Raw genomic sequence first — 19,349 nt, 5'->3', positions numbered from 1 at the left:
AAAAAATAAAAAAGCTAAAAAACTAAAAAAACTAAAAAAACTAAAAAAAGGTAAAAAACTAAAAAAACTAAAAACTAAAAAAAACTAAAAAAAAGGAAAAAACTGAAAAATAAGCTAAAATAAAGGTAAAAACCAATAAAAAACTAAAAAAAAACTGAAAAAACTAAAAAAAAGCAAAAACTACAAAAAAAACTAAAAACTAATAAAAAAAGTAAAAAAGCTAAAAAACTAAAAAAAATAAAAAAACGAAAAAAAGGTAAAAAACTAAAAAAAATAAAAAATAAAAAAAAACTAAAAAAAGGAAAAAACTGAAAAATAAGCTAAAATAAAGGTAAAAACCAATAAAAAACTAAAAAGAAAAAAAGGAAAAAACTAAAAAAAATTTTCATCTAAAAAACTAAAAAAAACTAAAAAAGGTAAAAACTAAAAGAACTAAAAAAGAAAAAAATAAATGACGACACTCAAAGAGAAAGCGACCAGGACAAAAGGAATGTTCGATTAGCAATCAACAAAGCACCGGGACACAGGGAGTATAAATGACGACCAGGACATAAGTAAAAAAAAAAACTAACAAAACTAAAAAGAAGGTAAAAACTACAAAAAAACTAAAAAGAAAAAAAAACTAAAAACTAATAAAAAAACTAAAAAATCTAAAAATCTAAATAAACTAAAAAAGAAAAAAAAAGGAAAAAAATAAAGGAGAAAAACAAAACTAAAAAACGAATGTATATACAGACCGGGACACCGGGATACAAATGACGACCGGGACACAGGGAATATAAATGACGACCGGGACCCAGGGACACAACTACAACGGGGACACCGGGGGAAACAGGGGGATATAAATGACGACCGGGACACCGGGACAGGGAATGGTCGATTAGCAATCACCATCAACAAAGCTCAAGGGCAATCATTAGAATCATGAGGTATAGATCTGAATACAGATTGTTTTCCCATGGACCATTATATGTTGCATGTTCAAGAGTCGGTAAACCTGACAATCTATTTATATGCAAAGACAATGGGACAGCAAAGAATGTTGTATATTCGCAAGTTTTACGTAGTTAAAACCATATATATATATATATATATATATATATATATATATATATATATATATATATATATATATATATATATATATATATCTATATTCACAGGTGGGACATAGGGACACAACTACAATGGCGCGTAACTATTATGGCGCGTAACGACTTAAAATATTAACGAGTTAAAACCTTAAATATTAACATTAAAATATTAACAAGTTAAAATATTAACGAGTTGGTGGAGGCGCGAAGCGCCCCCACCAACTAGGTGTTGGGGTGGCGCGAAGCGCCACCCCAACAGCTAGTAAGTATATACTTTTGAAATTAAACCTAAAAACTGAGACAATATTGTTCCAGATAATTAATCTTTCATCATACATATCCCTTTTTTATCGACTGAAGGGAAGTTATAAGGGTCATCTTTTTTTAAACTTGTATAGAATTTTTTTAAATATTGTATAGAAAAGTATAGAATTTTTCTTAGCTATCAGCTTAATGTCTTCATAAAAAATCTCAGTTCGAATATCATAAATAAAGCTATCCGTATCCATATAATATAGGACAATGTTTTCACTATATTTTGTTTTCATGTATTCATAATTAAATTCATACATCAGTAGCTTAGATAGCTTTAACAGAGCAAATATAATATTAATAGGTTTCTCTAGATTTATTGTATATTTGGCTATTATGGATACCTAGAAATTCTCGCTAAAGGTTATTTCCGATCTAAAGTTATGTTTTTTAATTATTTTTTGTCTTTATTCATCACTAGTAACTACTTCAGTACTTGCTCTTTTTTTAACATTTTCCATGGTTTTCCCAAAACAACTTTAATAGAGCAAATACAATATTAATGGGTTTCTCTAGATTTATTGTTTATTTGGCTATTATAGATACCGTGAAATTCTCGCTAAAGGTTATTTCCGATCTAAAGTTATATTTTTTAATTATTTTTTGTCTTTATTCATCACTAGTAAGTACTTCAGTACTAGCTCTTTTTTTTACATTTTCCATGGTTTTCCCAAAACAAGCATTATTCATTAAAAAAAAATCTTTCTCGAAATCATTCGTTCCCTTTTATCGTAATATAATATTAAGATTGATGTGTTCTTTTAAATAGGTTAAATATATAGATGCAAGTATCCTATGTACTTTTTTGCAATACTAAGCCATTTTTCAAATATAATTCTAAATTTTTATAATACCCAACATAATTTATTTTATCATTTAAAGTTGTACTTAATTTATATTGAAAATGTTCAGAAGCAAGTGGTAAATCCTTATGTAAGTTGTGTAACTCTTGGATATTCTACACCAACTTCGTAAAACGCTCCTACATTATCCTTATTCATTTCTTATTGAACTCTTTTAATTGTTCAATTAATTTAATTGACTTATTTTATTTTATTTAATTGACTTATTCACCTCTTTTAATTGTTGGTAATAGTCTGAGGTGTAATTTAATTTAAAATGGTTGGGTATATTAATAAATTTAAAATCTTTTACAGGTAAATTTTGTGACACTGCCGAACCGTATAAAATATTAGTATCTAAAAACATCATATAATTTAATGGTTGTGTTTTATTACAGTTTCTTATATATTTATTATTTGCTTTAGTATATCTTTTCATACAATGAGATACACTTACTCTTAATTCCTTTTTCAATAAAGATATGCATATATTCGCCAGAAAATAATACAATATCAGCTTTAGAGTGTTTGGGAAAAGCTTCTTATCTTAGTCCTAGTGCTGAGAGGAAGTGCAGTGGACCGAGTTGATAATTATTTAAAAATACATTTCTAAAATTCTCAGCAACATCAGATTAAATTAAAACATCAATTTAGGTACAATTTAGTGTGATGTAATAGTGTTTTAAACTTGAATAATTTAAAAATAGATTTTGCTCTTATTTATTCTTCTTTAGAATTAAACTTGGAATAAAACTTGTCTATTGAAGGTAAACTTGTATAATTTATTCTTTTATAGCTATCCATATAATCATAGGGATAAATCCCTAATTCTTTAGTATTTATACTTGGCAATTTACCGTAAATTTATATTTAGTTAATTTTTCAGAAAGTCTATCTAGCGATGAAGTCATAAAACAGAGAGAATATATGAAACGCATTTTGTATTTGGTTTCATTAACAATTGTTGTTTTATACAGTGAGATAAAACTCTAGACTGAATCAAAATACCGTTATCACGTACTAATTCTCAAGAAACAAATGAGTCGTATTTTGAGATATTATGCATTACAATAGGGATATATATGGAATTCTTTTATTATTGCAAGTTTTTATTAGAGTCTGCATGAGTAAATCCACGTATATAACCAGTCATTTGATCGTGATCTAAATAAAAATTGTTATCTACTATTTCTTTTTCACAAATATGACAGCTTTTATTAGTTGTACTATTCCATTTTTCTTTTACTTGTTCTTGTGTATAACCATGATCTCTCTGTGTCTGGCTCGTTCCATGTATAATACTATGATAAAACATCGACTCGAATTATTTTAAAATGGAGCGACTGATTATTGAAAAGATTGGACAGATTATAATCAAAGAGAGAAAAATGATTTGAGATCTCTAAAAGATATAGTTTTAAATAATCAGAGATATTTCAATACAAATCTTGATGAACAGAGGAAAGGCTTAATAGCTGCAATACTTTTAGGGGAGAGACTTAAATTACATCATCGATGATGCTCTTTTTGAAACCCTCAGTGACAATAGAAGATCCACCAGTTTGAAAGTCTTTTAGAGTTTATTTAATATTTGATTCCGTATATAAATGGCAGTGAATCAAGTTTTTGATCCTTATTGGAAAATATTTGAGAAGTTTATTACTGATGATTCTACAACCAAAAATGAATATACAAAAATTAGAGAAAACAGTGTTAATGTATCTCAAAAGTCAAATTATAATTTAACAAACAATTAATTTAACTTGTTCAGAAATGCTGAATATATAATCAATGAGAAATGTATTAAAAGTATTGATCATGAAGGTATAACGACTACTGTTAAAAATTTATTAGAATTTTCACTTGATTATGGTCGAGGCGCAGCTACTAATATTTTTTGGTATGATGATAAAACCTAACCCGTTGACTCCTTTAAAGCAGAAAATAATTTTGAAAGCACTTTTACACCTGCTGCAGTAGGTGGTGGAATCATTACAATAAAACGAAACAACGCTTTTAATAGTGGTTTATTTAAAAGATAGAAAAAAACAAAGAAAGTCACGTGGTTAATATGTTTTTACCATTATCACGATTATTTGGATTCTGTCAAGATACTAATCGTGCTTTTAGAGGCGTTACACATCAAATTAAAATAAAAAGAAACGAATTTTCCAATATGATTATAATATCTGGAGCTAAGAATTTAAAGTATGTATAATGTATTTATCATGGATGTTACCAGCATCACATCCCAGTTAAACCATAGTGACTAAATTAGAAGCTGGATTAACGAAGAAGGCGAAATATTAAAAGCTGGATTAGCAAAGGACCGCTCATTTGAATTAAGATGGGAAGTATGTAATACCTATAAAATTGATAATAAAACGGATACAGAACTACAGTAAAGGATGGTCAGTGAGAGCTATAATACAAATAAAATTGTCTTCGTATTACTGAAATCTAAAAACGATAACAGTTATACGCACAACAGGATGGTATTTAATCATATGAACATTGATAGAATTGAAGTGAAAGTAAATAGATATAAATATCCACAAGAAGATATGAAATTTGATTTAAGTAATGCTAATGAAGATTGTTCTAACGCTTATCAACGATTTTTACAGTTAGGATATAAATATAAAAATATTGATATTGGAGCAATTGTAAGTTACAATAATTTTAAAAGAGTATATCCTTTATTTTGTTTTGATGTCTCAAAACATGAATCGAATACTTATCGAAGTGGATCGACTGCTGATACAGATATAAAACTTTTACTAGACAAGTACCTACTAGTCCGTATAACATCTATTGCGTTTTCATTGAGGTCATTAATAGTAAATTATATGTTAATATATAAATTACTTTCGATTTGGAAATTGGTTTAATAAATTGGAAACTAATAAATGGAGAAGCGTTTATGCGAAATGAAACTGAAAAATAAATATTATCGAACTATTAGGAAAGAAGATTTAGACATTGGAATGGAAGACAAAATTATAGGAAAAAAATGTGTTACAACTAAAAATGGAAAGAAACTCGTTATCATTATGGATTTTAAAGATGAAATTGTTGATATATTTGTGCCTAAATGTTTCGATTCAAAGGCAGCTGGACTTGAAAAGAAATGCAAAAATTAGATAAAGGTATGATTCTAAAGGTTATTGACAGAAAAAACTGAGATCAAATGGTTACATTTTGTCGGTAGTACAGAAAAAATGGAATATAATTAAACTCCTATTTCACAAGACCTGTTTTGATGTTAAGGCTCAGGATGGGATACTGTAAAAATGTCAGAAATCTTTATTTAAAATGATGTGAACTCAATTAAATATGAGGTAAATTGACGCAGTGATCAAGGTGGGGTCTAGAACCCGTGTTTAAATTATGAAAAAGTGTAAAATGAGACCAAATTTGATATGCAAGGAACTGTTTTTATGTTGAATCTTGGGCTGGAAAATGCTCAAAATCTATAATATTTGATGTTAAAATGATGTAAAATGGATTGGAAACGATGTAAATTGATGGGGCGATGTAGGTGGGGTAGAAACCCTATTTACTATACTACTCAAGTTTGCTTTTGTATCAAAGTTAACTAGGAAAGTATCGGCACACCCTTTGATGAAAACTAATAGAATCGACAAATGTAAATCAATATCAACAAGTCACTGTTAAGTTTTATCTAAAAAAACATAACAGCAAAATATAAAGCCAAACAGGGAAGAAACTTCTTCCTTTTTTCAAGCTGCAATCCACAGGTTCTTCAAAATAAAATGAAAGTTTTTACATTTTGTAGATAATGACTTTACGCATCTTTGCTTTTCATTCCATAGTGTCCATCAACATAGCACTCTTCTTGGATAGTTTATTTCCTGTTTCTCAAATTATACCTATTTTTCCTGTGGTAGTCAATGATGAGTAACTTTAAATTAGAACACCTTGCATATTTAGAATCCTCAGGAATAGTATATTTCGTTGGTGGGATATATTATGATTATTAATTTTTAGAGTTTCGGTTTCTGTTGACAAGGTTTGCTCTTTACATCCAGTTTGCTACTATAAGGTGTTTGATCCAAGGCTCTCTTAAATGTGAAGGAGGCTACTACACCCTCTTTCAATCCCATTATTTACATTCAAGTTTAATATTCATATAAACATACTCTGAAAATGATAATGCTCAATGATAAAATCTACCCCTCAAATATTTATTGGGAAGGAAGAGGGTCTGAAATTCCAAAAATTCATTATTGGATCATCATTTCAATGGTTTCTAATGGATGGAACAAAGGAGCCAGATAACATCGAGATATCCAACAATTTTGAAGCTCTTGGTAAATTTAAAAGGAGTTAAGACACATGGAAATATTTTAAGATACTGGCCAGCGAAGCACCGTAACTGGTACTTCCCGAAAGGTATTTCCCGATTAAATTTTAGTTAACCAGAGAAACCCATCAACTCAAAGAGCCAAGACAGAAGGCAAGAGTTTATGGTCATGATTACCAGCATGGGTGAGTGGGGTGCGTAGGACATTGCAATATTTTTTCTGTCACGAGCCGGACGTGCAGCCTTTGGCTGACTATACTTTAGAGCCTTAATTTCGAAAAAAACTATTTTTCATGCGAATGACTTTGCATTAAGCTTCCTTCAAGTGAATGCATGTACAATTTTGAACAACAAAATGAAAATATCACGAGTGGGGGCATCAGGAGTTTAGGAATACCTTGGTGGGTCATGGCGCAAAATCGGTTTGGAGCCCCTGCTTTATGGGGATATGGGCACTTGTCGAAAGATTGACAGCGAATCCACCTAGTATCCAAAAAAAAAGAATGATATGTGCAATCTATTTAAGCACCTCCTGGATCCCAGATAAAATGATATTTCCACTTTGGGACTTGTTTTGTCCAAAGATGAGACACTCCTTTCAGATGATAGCTCTTTCCTTGAGTGGTAGAGCCATTGCAGATAAATATTGTAGACTTTTAAGGCTCTACGCTATGGGATGGAAAGCTGCGTTCGCACGCACGGCCGAGACAGCCCGTTCTTTGAGGTAACCATAGGAGTGGGGAAAGGACGTTTAGTGGCCAGAGAACTCTTCAACGTAATCATAGACCACATTGTGGCAAATACTACTTTTCTTGTCAGATTCGGGCTGAATATTAAGGATTTTGTTACCTCTGATGTTGAGCATGCTGACACTTGGCCATTCTTTCGGACTCCATAGAGCAACTGTTGGAACCACTCTGAATTCTACAAGCTGAAGCAACAAAATTTGGACTTCAGATAAACTAAAACATTATGGTCATTAACCCCTCCTTTCCTTCTGGTGACTCTTCAGTCAATTTGGACAACATTATTAGCATATGAGCTATTCCATAGTTCACCTATTCAGGCTTCATAATTTTCCGATGGCTCGCTTCTCTCTGACCTTCATGCGAGAATACCTAAAGGCCTATTTTGGTGCGGGCAGGCTGAACCGTTACCTTGGGTGAAAACCAAACACCAGTCGTACTACAAAACTACGGATTGTCAGTGCCCTTGTCGGCCCTGAAATTCTTCAAGGAGCTGAGACGTTGCAATCGTCAGCCTCAATTTTCCAGTCCATAGATGTTTTTCAGTAAAGATATTAAAAATGATCCAAGGTTTTTGATGGTAACTCACCACTCAAAAACGGTTTTTAATTCCAATTGCCGAATAAAACTTGCGTTATTTTGGAAACCTGCTTAGAATGCAGTCATATCTATCTGCACTGACCATTTATGACTTTCACCGTTCCACGGCTTGTTAGAAACAAACTCACGGCCGAAAGAAAAAGAGCTAGTCCAACAACCTGTTCAATTTTCTGCCACTTGTAAGCATCAATCTTGATGAAGCACATGCACACACCATGGACTGAAGCAGATCAAGGAGGTTGACGTCATTCTTTAAACCAAACAGTGCTCGGTAAGAGACATAAGACAAAATCAAGTTTGGTATTAAAGCTCCTGATAGCAATAGTCCCCCCCCCGCCCAGAATTTTCCTGGTGGTCCTCATGATTCCACCACTACTTCTCTGCCTTTTGTTCAGGTGCGCATATCCATTAATATATATGAATGTCTTGTATATGTCCATGTTAACCGTTTAATTAGCCTAAACTATGTGTAACTCCAGGAGTGAATGCAGCACCACGCAGCATTTGATATAGCCTCTGTAATTCAAAAGCTGTCTATATGGTTTATCGATAATTTTAAATCGACTGGCTATCTTTGAATTTCACACTGGTGACTTCCTGGTACCTTTTAGGCCAAAATTATCGTCTCAACCCGCGAAAGGGCCCGAAAACACAATAGTTCTGCTTTCACAGTCGTTTTCATTCCCTCAGTAGGCCTCCATTTTTTTTTTCTTTTCTTTAATGAGTCTTTCACGAAATTTTAAGACGGTTCGTTTGACACGATTTACTCTTTGGGAAAAAAATTAACAGCAAATAAATAAGTAACAGTGTTCATCCTTGTCGGAAAATGCAGAATGTCATACTTGTGTAAATATGGGACATCTACAGAATTTTGCTCTGATATTTTGAATTTGATGGTGTAATTTTCATTATGATCACTTACGTGTTAGGGTTTGGGTAAGCAACTAAGAACTTAATGAATATTATGTATTTACAATCTCAATAAAAAGCTGATTCTTTGATATCAAACTCCCTCATTCGAGTTTCAGTTACTATTAGTATTTACTATTACTATATCAGTTACTATTTTAATTGTCATTTACTTACAGTTCATTGTTACGAACTGTTTGATATACACTCTTGTTGTGTATGCACTTGTTAATTATGACGTGACCAGACCTTCGCTATTCTGTGAAGAGGCTTTTTTCATGACGGTTTTTTTGTTGATGAAGGGCTGCTACATTAGGTTAATATAGCACTATGGGGTAACCCGAACCACTAGGCGGGTTTGGAAATATGACTACATGTAGAACAAGCCTTGGCTTCAAATCAACGTCCGCAGATATAGGACAGATCACTTTGGCAGAACCTGGTCCAACAGATTCCTGGTCTGAGTTAGGCTGAATAGTTTGTACCTTGTCTTTATAAAGAAGAATTATCCCTCATGCAACTGCTTGTTTGTAGTAGTATTAATGAACGAAGTAGTTCTTTCCTTTGTGGATTGTTCTTCCGCTATTTAAGTTCTCTGACTCTTTGTTACTTCTCTCCTCGTTTCATTCAGATCTTAACAGTAATCTTCTAATAAATTATTCCAAAGTAAATAAATGGCCACGATGTGGGAATCTCCCACTTTTGTTAATTCAATTCTCGCTTTCTAATCTGAATTACCTTCTTAAAAGAAAGCGTGGGTAATAATATTCTTCTTTAAGATACCTTTTGTTGCAATAAGTTGAATAAAAAACAAGTTTTTTCAACTGAAAGTAAAGACATTAAAATTTAAAATGAACAAAAACTATTTCGTGTATGAGGGGGGCTGTCCCTTCCTTGACCGCTCGCTCTTTACGTTAAAGCTTTTTAGCGCATTAAAAAACCTTTTTATTCCAATTCAACGGCCTTTGAAGTGTCATTAGTTGTAATTAAAGAATTCGACAAAAAAGTAAAACATTAACGAACAAGGCAAGTAGTTGAGGAGGCGGTAGCCCATCTTATATATGGAAAAATTTCAATTCTTTGTAAATTTTAATGCTACTCCTTGCTTTCAGTTGAAAATACTTGTTTATTATTTTTTTTTTAATGGCCAGGCTAACCAAAATGTGATGTTGGCTATCAGCCCCATAAATCCCTGAATTTTCTTTGTTAAATTGTATTTACTAGTAATTGTAAATTAATTGGTAGCGCCCCGCTTTTTCAATTTTTCTACTTAAGAATTAAAATGTTGGGTTGTAACTAAAATTTTGGGCAAAATTTCAATGTTTCGTCAAAATTTTCGATGAAAAATAGTTTGGCTCGATAATTATTAATATTTTAATAATTATTAATAATAATTAATTTAAAAAGAACTATCTAGAAAGGAAGTTGAACAAGTAAAATTAAAGAGCCATATTAATGACAATTAAAAATTAAAGAGCCATAACTAAAATTCCATAGTAATTCAAAACCAAAACAACCAGAAATTACTATCACGAATAACTGAAACCTAAAATCAATAAAAACTGTAATAAATGACCATAACAAATACAAAGATAACAAATTGTGATGCAGATGAATAAACATATCTTAAAGCGAATAAAAATCAAATCAACGATTCAAATCAAACTTGAAACGAACACGAACTGCTAATAACAGGCGTTGGCTACTGTACCCTCTCCCCTTCCCAGTGGTAAAAGCTGTAAAGTCTACTGCGTCATTTGCACTACACTGGGAACAAAATATCGTAAAAAAAAATAAAATTTTATATTTTATAACATTAAACATACAACAAACTTCCAGGAATTAAAAAAAATTCTGGAATTAATGCCATTATATATTAAATATTCAGAATATTTCATTAGTTCTTCCAACTCATGTTTATTATTATAGTGATTTTTTTTTCGTCGATGTTATCAAAATTTAAAGCATACTATTTTAAACAGTAGCCTACGCTTTAAATTCTTAAGTAAGTTTTTTCTAATAGAATTTCAAAACAAAGCTTATTATTTTAATTAAACGACTAATGTGTTTAGGGAATCGTTATTAAAGAATTAGGACAAAAAGTCGAAACTATAGCGGATTGAGCAAGGTCTTGTGGAAGGGACAGCTCCTTTAAGAATTTTTTTCTGACTTCAAACTGTCCACATATTTTACCACCCCCTCACTTATGTGAAGATATATAGCCCAAATTACGCATTTCCCATCTATTCTGTCACTTGTCTTTGTCTTGTTTTACGCTCAGCTAAAAGAAACTAACAAAGAAACTGGTTTGTTCTCGAGTATTACAACCGTAAACTTGAGTGAGTTGCCTTTAATACACAAGTACCAAAATTCCTTCCCCCTACGGAAAATAAAACAACAAAACTCAAATAAAATTTTCGAATTTGGAAAGCTTTATTTTCCACGGAGGAGTATTTTTTGTGGGGGCTATTTACCAGGGGAATATTTTACGGGGAGAGTATTTTCATTAGGAGAGGGGAGTGGAGGTATTTTTCGTTTTTTTCCGTGGGAGGGGATTTTCCTTAAGGGGAGAAGGGTATTTTCCGGAGGTATTTTCCGCGGAGGTAAACACCGGGGAGTACTTTCTGCTTGGGGAGGTGGTATTTTCCGAGGGGTAAACACTCGGGAGGGGGCTACAAAGAAATGTTGGCCACAGTTTGAAATATATATACATTTACCGCTTACCGCTAAGTAATGTACATTTACCGTTGAATAACATCCTGAATCGCTAAAAATTTCCAGAAATTATTATTATTATATATTAAATATTCAGTTTATTTTCATTAGTTCTTTCAAGTCATTTTTATTATTATAGCAATTTATTTTTTAATGTTTCGTTGATGTTTTGGAAGTAATACCTTAAACTAGGTATCCTTTTCCCATGCCGCATTGCCTTTCTATGACGAACAAATAAGCGTTCAAATGGGGATGAGTCCGTTTATTTAGACAGTGAAAACAGGTACACATGTCTAAATATTTCGATCACATATACAGCGATCGTCATCAGTAGAAATATCAAAGTGTGAAAATGAAAACCAACATATTTATACAGAACAAACTAATTTAGCTTACGGTTCATTCACTAGATTTAGTCTGAGAGTTCAATAAACAGGGTTCATTCTAAGTCTTAAGATGTAAGTTTTCTTCTTTAATCTTGTCTAAATGTAAAATGAATTTCGTATGAAGTCTTCTCTGTCTTCTAATTGCCAAAGAAATGTTGAACTTATAGTTGTATACTTGACTGGCCTCATTTCCCCATATATACGATGTATTTTCGACGCAATGCGTTCAAATGGGGATAAGTCCATTTATTTAAACAGTGAAAACAGGAAAAAAGTCTAGACATTTTATCTAGACAAATAAACGTTGTACAGGTACAACGTTAATGTGTTCGCCACAGAAAGGCAGTGTTGTCTGAGAAAAGGATACCTATTTAAGATATTAATTGAAAATGCGTCGTATATATGGGGAGATTCAAAATTTGTTTTGCTCGTCGATTGTTTGAAAATTTAATGCACAATGCCTAATATAATTTTTTTTTTCGATAAAGCGGAAATTATGCATTGGGATTTTATAGTTAGGGGGAGGGGCCAGTAGCCAAACTGCTGTCTATAGGAATTTTGTTCGTTTTAATTTTAAGATGAATATTAAAGTTAATATTTACTTGTTTTGAGATTTATTTATCCATCTATATTGTTATTTGTTATCCTTATGTTTGATATGATGTTATTCATGTTTGATATTTTAATTTCTGTTCGCTTTGGATTATTTATCCCTTGATAGTAATTTCTCATCGTTTTGAGTTTGAATTATTACAGGATTTTATTTCTGCTGCCCTTAAGTTGAATATGGCCTTTTTTTCTGTTTGAATAGCTACTTTTTCGGAATTTCTTTTTTCATTAAGCATAGATATACCAGCTTTGTCGATAAGTTAGGCCATTATGTCTTATTAAGCTTAGAATGAGCAGGCATTTACAGTGTAAGGCAAATAAACATAGCTTTCTTTACTCTTCTCTTAATAGTTTCTTATATTTTGAAATGGTGCACAGTTTTCAGATAGAATATAAGCTTGGCTTTTCATAGAGTTACTAATTTTGGCTCTAAATTCAGCCATTTGTGTGAGATTACGCTCTGAATTAGTATATGCATTCGTAAGCAGAAGATGAAATATCTAGATTGAATTGCTGTATTTAACAGGTTAGGATGCTTAGGAGGTGTTATTTATGTCTCAAAAGGTAAATTCATTCACAAATTGCATCCCAGTCACCCTTAATGGGGCCAGATATAACTCTAAGCTACAAAGAAATTTTACTGATTTTGTTGTTTTTTTTTTTTTCAAATTGTGTGTATTTCAAATTTTGGACCAACTGCTAATGAGAAGTTTAAGAAAAAATCAAAAAGAAGAATAAATAAAAGCCAACAAAGTCATTAAATTTCGTACAAAACTTGAAGGTGTGGATGGAGAGAAACTGGAAGCTAACTTGAAAAAATACATGAATGCAAGGAAGTATTTTGCTGCTATTGCTGAAGTCCTTCAATTAAGTCATAAACCTCCCATCTCATTGACAAAAAAAATTGCAGCCCATCCACTCTTGTAGATACTCGACTCTTGTAGGTTTCTTAAAGATATTTCATCTTCTGACTGCGTGTGACATATTACTCAACTTTATTCTAGAATGGGGTTCTTACATTACAGGACAAAAATCAGACATAAGAAGGAATATGCCGTATACCAATACGATTCTAATTACATTTAAACCTTCCCCCTTCTAATGGGGCCAAACAACATTATTAAGAAAATCAAGATGTAACCTTAGGCTACGTTTAAAACATTGATAATAATGGACCTTTTTATTTTGTTTTTAAATTTGCTTTATTCTGAACTCCGAGCTAGCTTTTGATGAAAATAAATGTAAATATTATGAAAATTCACAAAATTAGCGAAGTCCTGTACATAAAATGGAGGACTGGGCGGAAGTTAAACAAGAGGCAACTTCGAAAATCAATAAAAAAGAATTATGCATGTAATGAAGTAGGGATTTATTTTTTTTTGCTATACGCATAATGGTTAGTTCTGATGAAGGAACAAACTACATTTGCTAAATGTGTGGTATAGAATAGAAATCAGACAGAAAAATTAGACAATTTGATTCCCATTTAATACTCTTCCCAAATGTAGTGTCCCCATAATAGGGCCAGATATAGGCTTAGATGAAATACAAAACATTACTGATTTTACGATTTTTTATTGAGCACTTGGTATTAACCAAGTGACATATAGCAATCGCAAATTCTGTCGGTCTGTCGGTCTGTCGGTCCCGGTTTTGCTACTTTAGGCACTTCCAGGTAAGCTAGGACGATGAAATTTGGCAGCCGTATCAGGGACAAGACCAGCTTAAATTATAAATAGTCTTTTTTCAAAGTTGACCATCTGGGGGGAGTGGGGGGCCGGTTAATTCGTAAAAAATAGAAAATATGAAGTATTTTTAACTTACGAGCGGGTGATGGGATCTTAATGAAAGTTGATGATTGGAATGATATTGTATCTCAGAGCTCTTATTTTAAATCCCGACCGGATCTGATGACACTGAGGGGAGTTGGAGGGGGGAAACCTAAAATCTTGGAAAACACTTAGAGTGGAGGGATCGGGATGAAACTTTATGGGAAAAATAAGCACAAGTCCCAGATACATGATTGACATAATCGGAACGGATCCGCTCTCTTTGAGGTAGTTGGGGGGAGGGGGGGGGTAATTCTGAAAAATTAAGAAAAATGAGGTATTTTTAACTTACGAACGGATGATCGGATCTCAATGAAATTTGATGTTTAGAAGGATATCGTGTCTTAGAGCTCTTATTTTAAAGCTTGACCGGATCTGGTGACATTGGGGGGGAATTGGGAGGGGGAAACCTAAAACTTGGAAAACACTTAGAGTGGAGGGATCGGGATGAAACTTGGTGGGAAAAATAAACTCAAGTCCTAGATACATGATTGACATAAACGGAACGGATCCGCTCTCTTTGGAGTAGTTGTCGGGGGGGGGGGTTATTTCTGAAAAATTAGAAAAAAGAGGTATTTTTAACTTACGAACGAGTGATCGGATCTCAATGAAATTTGATATTTAGAAGGATATCGTGGCTCAGAGCTCTTATTTCAAATCCTGACCAGATCTTGTGACATTTGGGGGAGTTGGAGGGGGAAATCTTGGAAAAACACTTGGAGTGGAGGAATCGGGATGAAGCTTGGTGGATAGAATAAACAAATGTCCTTGATACGTGATTGACAGAATCGTACTGGATTTGCTCTCTTTGGGGGAGTTGGGGGGAGGGGTTCAGTGATTTGGCGAGTTTGGTGCTTCTGGACATGCTAGGATGATGAAAATTGGTAGGCATATCAGGGAGCTGCACAAATTGACTTGATAAAGTCGTTTTCCCAGATTCGACCATCTGGGGGGCTAAAGGGAGAGGAAAAATTAGAAAAAATTAGGTATTTATAACTTAAGAGTGGGTGATCGGATCTTAATGAATTTTGATATTTAGAAGGACATCTTGACTCAGAGCTCTTATTTTAAATCCTGACCGGCATTAAGCCTCTTATTTTCCTTTTTAAATCAATCTATTGATTCATAGAATTTGGTTAGAGCTCATACCAAATGATCTCTTGGCTCTTAGCTCTTCTCGCCTCGTCACAAGTGCCATATGAGCTCTTAGCTCTTGTTTTGAATGCAGTTCTATTTTTAATTTTGAACATAAGAACATGGATATTGTTCATGAGAAATAAGCATAAAGATAATAGCACTAATCGACAAAATAAGCAAATACTTCAGTCAACGCTGTACCTGGCCAGGCGTTGTATTTGGGGGGGGGGTGACTTCTACCAGTTACAACGATGATGGTTATTACATTAGGGAAAAGCATAAAATGGGGAGTCACATGGTATATGTCTTCTTTTTTCTGCATGATTTCTGTTTAGATCTGTAAAATTAACCTGCAAATGTAATTACCTGGAAATACCTTGAATGAACTTATCACTAAAGACATTAATAGCATTTACAAACAATTCAACCTCTTCAGTAAAGCACTACATATTTTATGTTCAGCTCACGATATGATTGCTTATTAAGAGCCTAATAAGACGCGATTGGCACCTCCTATAGTCAATTTCAGTATATTCATGAAAAACAATTAAAGAGAGAAGCAGGGAAAAAGTGAATTTATTTACAATTAAATAAAAAAAACAAGTTTTTTTTTAACTGAAAGTAAGGAGCGACATTAAAACTTAAAACGAACAGATATTACTTCGTATATGAAAGGGGCTGCTCCCTCATTATATCCCAGCTCTTTACGCTAAAGTATGACTCTTTCTCTCAACTCTACTTTTTAAAACAGTAAAAAACTTTAGCGTAAAGAGCTGGGCGTTAATGAGGGAGCAGCCCCTTTCATAGACGAAGTAATTTCTGTTCGTTTTAAGTTTTAATGTCGCTCCTTACTTTCAGTTAAAAAAAAACCTTGTTTTTTGTATTTAATTTCTGATCGTTTTTGAATTAATGCATATTTTGATTTTGGCTCCCCGCAGATGAATAATAAACGAAATTTGAATATTTATTTTATTGGCTAAAAGGCTTTCTCATAGTTCTGATCGAATGATTTTGAGAAAAAAGGAGCGAGGGAGGAGGCCTAGTTGCCCTCCAATTTTTTGGTTACTTAAAAAGGCAACTAGAACTTTTAATTTTTTACGAACGTTTTTATTAGTAAAAGATATGCGTAACTTACAAATTAGCTTACGTAACGAACTTCTGTATTCGCATGTTTTTATTATGTATATGAGGGGGTTCACCCCCACGTCAGTAACTCGCTCTTTACACTAAAGCTTTAATTTTGTCCCAATTCCTTAAGATTGACCCCTGAATCACAAAGGCGGCAGAATAAATAGTTGAAATTACTAAAAATACTTTAGCGCAAAGAGCGAGGTATTAAGAGGAGGTGAACCCCTCATATGCATAAAAATTTCTGCTCGTTTAAGGTTTTAATGCTGCTCCTTATTTTCAGTTGAAAAAACTTTTTCATATTTATTTTTTCATTGTTTTTTTTAATAATGCTTGAAAACCTTGCACCCCCTTTATGGAAATTTTCCTCTCCCATGACAAATTCCTTGATGGTAAGCTCCTCCAACATTCCCCCTCTTTTCAACCCGTCCCCCAACCAAACAATCCCCCTGAAAACGTCTGTACACTTCCTAATAAACATTACTATATGTAAGCACTGGTCAAAGTTTGTAACTTTTAGCCCCTCCCACGGGGACTGTGGGGGAGTATATTGACCCCAAAGACATAGTTATAAGGTGTTTCGAGTGTGCTGAATAAAATGGCTATCGTAGAATTTTGATTCGGTGACTTAGGGAAAATAATTAGCATGGGAGGGGGCCTATGTGCCCATCAATTTTTTTGTCACTTAAAAAGGGCACTAGAACTTTTCATTTCCGTTAGAATGAGCCTTCTCGCAATATTCAAGGAGCGCTTGGTCGATACGATCACCCCTGGGAAAAAAAGAAAACGAACAAACAAATAAACACGCATTCGTGATCTGTCTTCTGGCGAAAAATGAAAAATTCCACATTTCTGTAGATAGGAGTTTGAAACTTTTACAATAGGGTTCTCTGATACGGTGAATCTGATGGTGTGGTTTTTGTTAGGATTCTATGACTTTTAGGGGTTGTTTCCCCCTATTTTCTAAAATAAGGCAAATTTTCTCAGGCTCGTAACTTTTGATGGGTAAAAGTAAACTTGATGAAACTTGTATATTTAACATCAGCATTAAAATTCGATTCTTTTGATGTAGCTATTGGTATCAAAATTCCGTTTTTTAGTGTTTTGGTTACTATTGAGCCGGGTCGCTCCTTACTACAGTTCGTTACCATGAAAAGGTTTGAAAAAAGCAGGATTTCACGATGTTTGTGGTTTGAGTTTGGCATTTCTGGTCCAATTTTCTTATACCCACCATTCATCTGCACGCTCATTGACAGTGCGCATGTTACATTGTTCCAAACTAGCGATGTTTGCGTATTAATCCAATGAGACTTGGGAACCACAATCGCCACCGTGATAATAAGGTTTTCAAACAGTTCGTGGTAACGAACTACAGTTCGTTATGCGACCCGGCTCAATAGTAACCAAAACTAAAAAAAATGGAATTTTGATACCAATAGTTACATCAAAAGAATCGCATTTTAATGCTGATTTTAAATAGATAAGTTTCATCAAGATCAATTATACCTATCGAAAGTTACGAGCCTGAGAAAATTTGCCTCATTTTAGAAAATAGGGGGAAACACCCCCTAAAAGTCGGACAATCTTAACAAAAATCACATCATCAGATTCAGCGTATAAGAGAACCTTATTGTAGAAGTTTCAAGCTCCTATCTACAAAAATGTGGAATTTCGCATTGTTTGCCAGAAGACAAATCACGGATGCGTGTTTTTTTGTTGTTTTTTTTTCCAAGGGTGATCGTATCAACTGAGTGGTCCTATAATGTCGCGAGAGGGCTCATTCTAACGGACATGGAAAGTTCTAGTGCCCTTTTTATGTGACCAAAAAAATTAGGCACCTAGGCCCCCTCTCACACTCATTTTCCCCCAAAAGTCACCGGATCAAAATTCTGAGATAGCCATTTTATTCACCATAGTCGAAAAACCTAATAACTATGTCTTTAGGGACGACTTACTCCCCCGCAGTCCTCGTGGGAGGGGTTGCAAGTTACAAACTTTGACCTTTGTTTACATATAGTAATGGTTACTGGGAAGAATACAGACGTTTTCAGGGGGATTTTATTGGTTTAGGGAGGAGTATTGAGGGGGGGGTTACGTGGGAGGATATTTTCATGGAGGAACTTTTCATGGGGGAAGAGAAAGTAAGGAGAAGGATTAAAACTTAAAACGAACAAAAACTATTACGCATATTAGGGGTTTACCTCCTCGTTATACCTCACTCTTTACGCTAAAGTATTTTTAGTAATTTCAACTATTTAATCTACGGACTTTGTGATTCAGAGTGTTATTTAAGTTCTAAAGCTTAAAGCTCAAAGTCACTAAAACTTAAATGGGATATTTAGGCTTTAGTGTAAAGAGCGAGGTATCAACGAGGGTTGAGCCCCCTCATATACGCAATAAAAAACATACGAATATAGAAGTTCGTCAAGTAAGTTAATTCGTAAGTTACGTATATTTTTTTCCAATGAAAACGTTTGAAAAAATTAAAAGTTCTACTTGCCTTATTAAGTAATCGAAAAATCGGAGGGGAGCTTGGCCTCCTCCTTCACTCCTTTTTTCTCAAAGTCTTCCGATATTTGGAATTAATTAATATGCAAATTTGTTTTTAATTACTTATGTGCGGAGAGCCAAGATCAAAACATACATTAATTCAAAAACGTCCAGTAATTAAATAGAAAAAAACAAGTCTTTTTTTAAATGAATGTAAGGAGCAAC

At 33.3% G+C, this 19,349-nt stretch overlaps 1 protein-coding gene across 2 annotated transcripts in view; it reads right to left on the bottom strand.

Moving 5' to 3' along the window:
- The window catches only part of LOC136030071 (protein artichoke-like), a 101,439-nt gene that overhangs the window by 60,896 nt on the left and 21,194 nt on the right, over positions 1 to 19,349 (bottom strand). The window lies entirely within an intron of this gene.

This window comes from Artemia franciscana, chromosome 1, assembly GCF_032884065.1.
Source record: "Artemia franciscana chromosome 1, ASM3288406v1, whole genome shotgun sequence".
Taxonomy (NCBI): Eukaryota; Metazoa; Arthropoda; class Branchiopoda; order Anostraca; family Artemiidae; genus Artemia; species Artemia franciscana.
The sequence above is the reverse complement of the archived record's forward strand: the minus strand, read 5'-3'. Positions and strand labels throughout refer to the sequence as shown.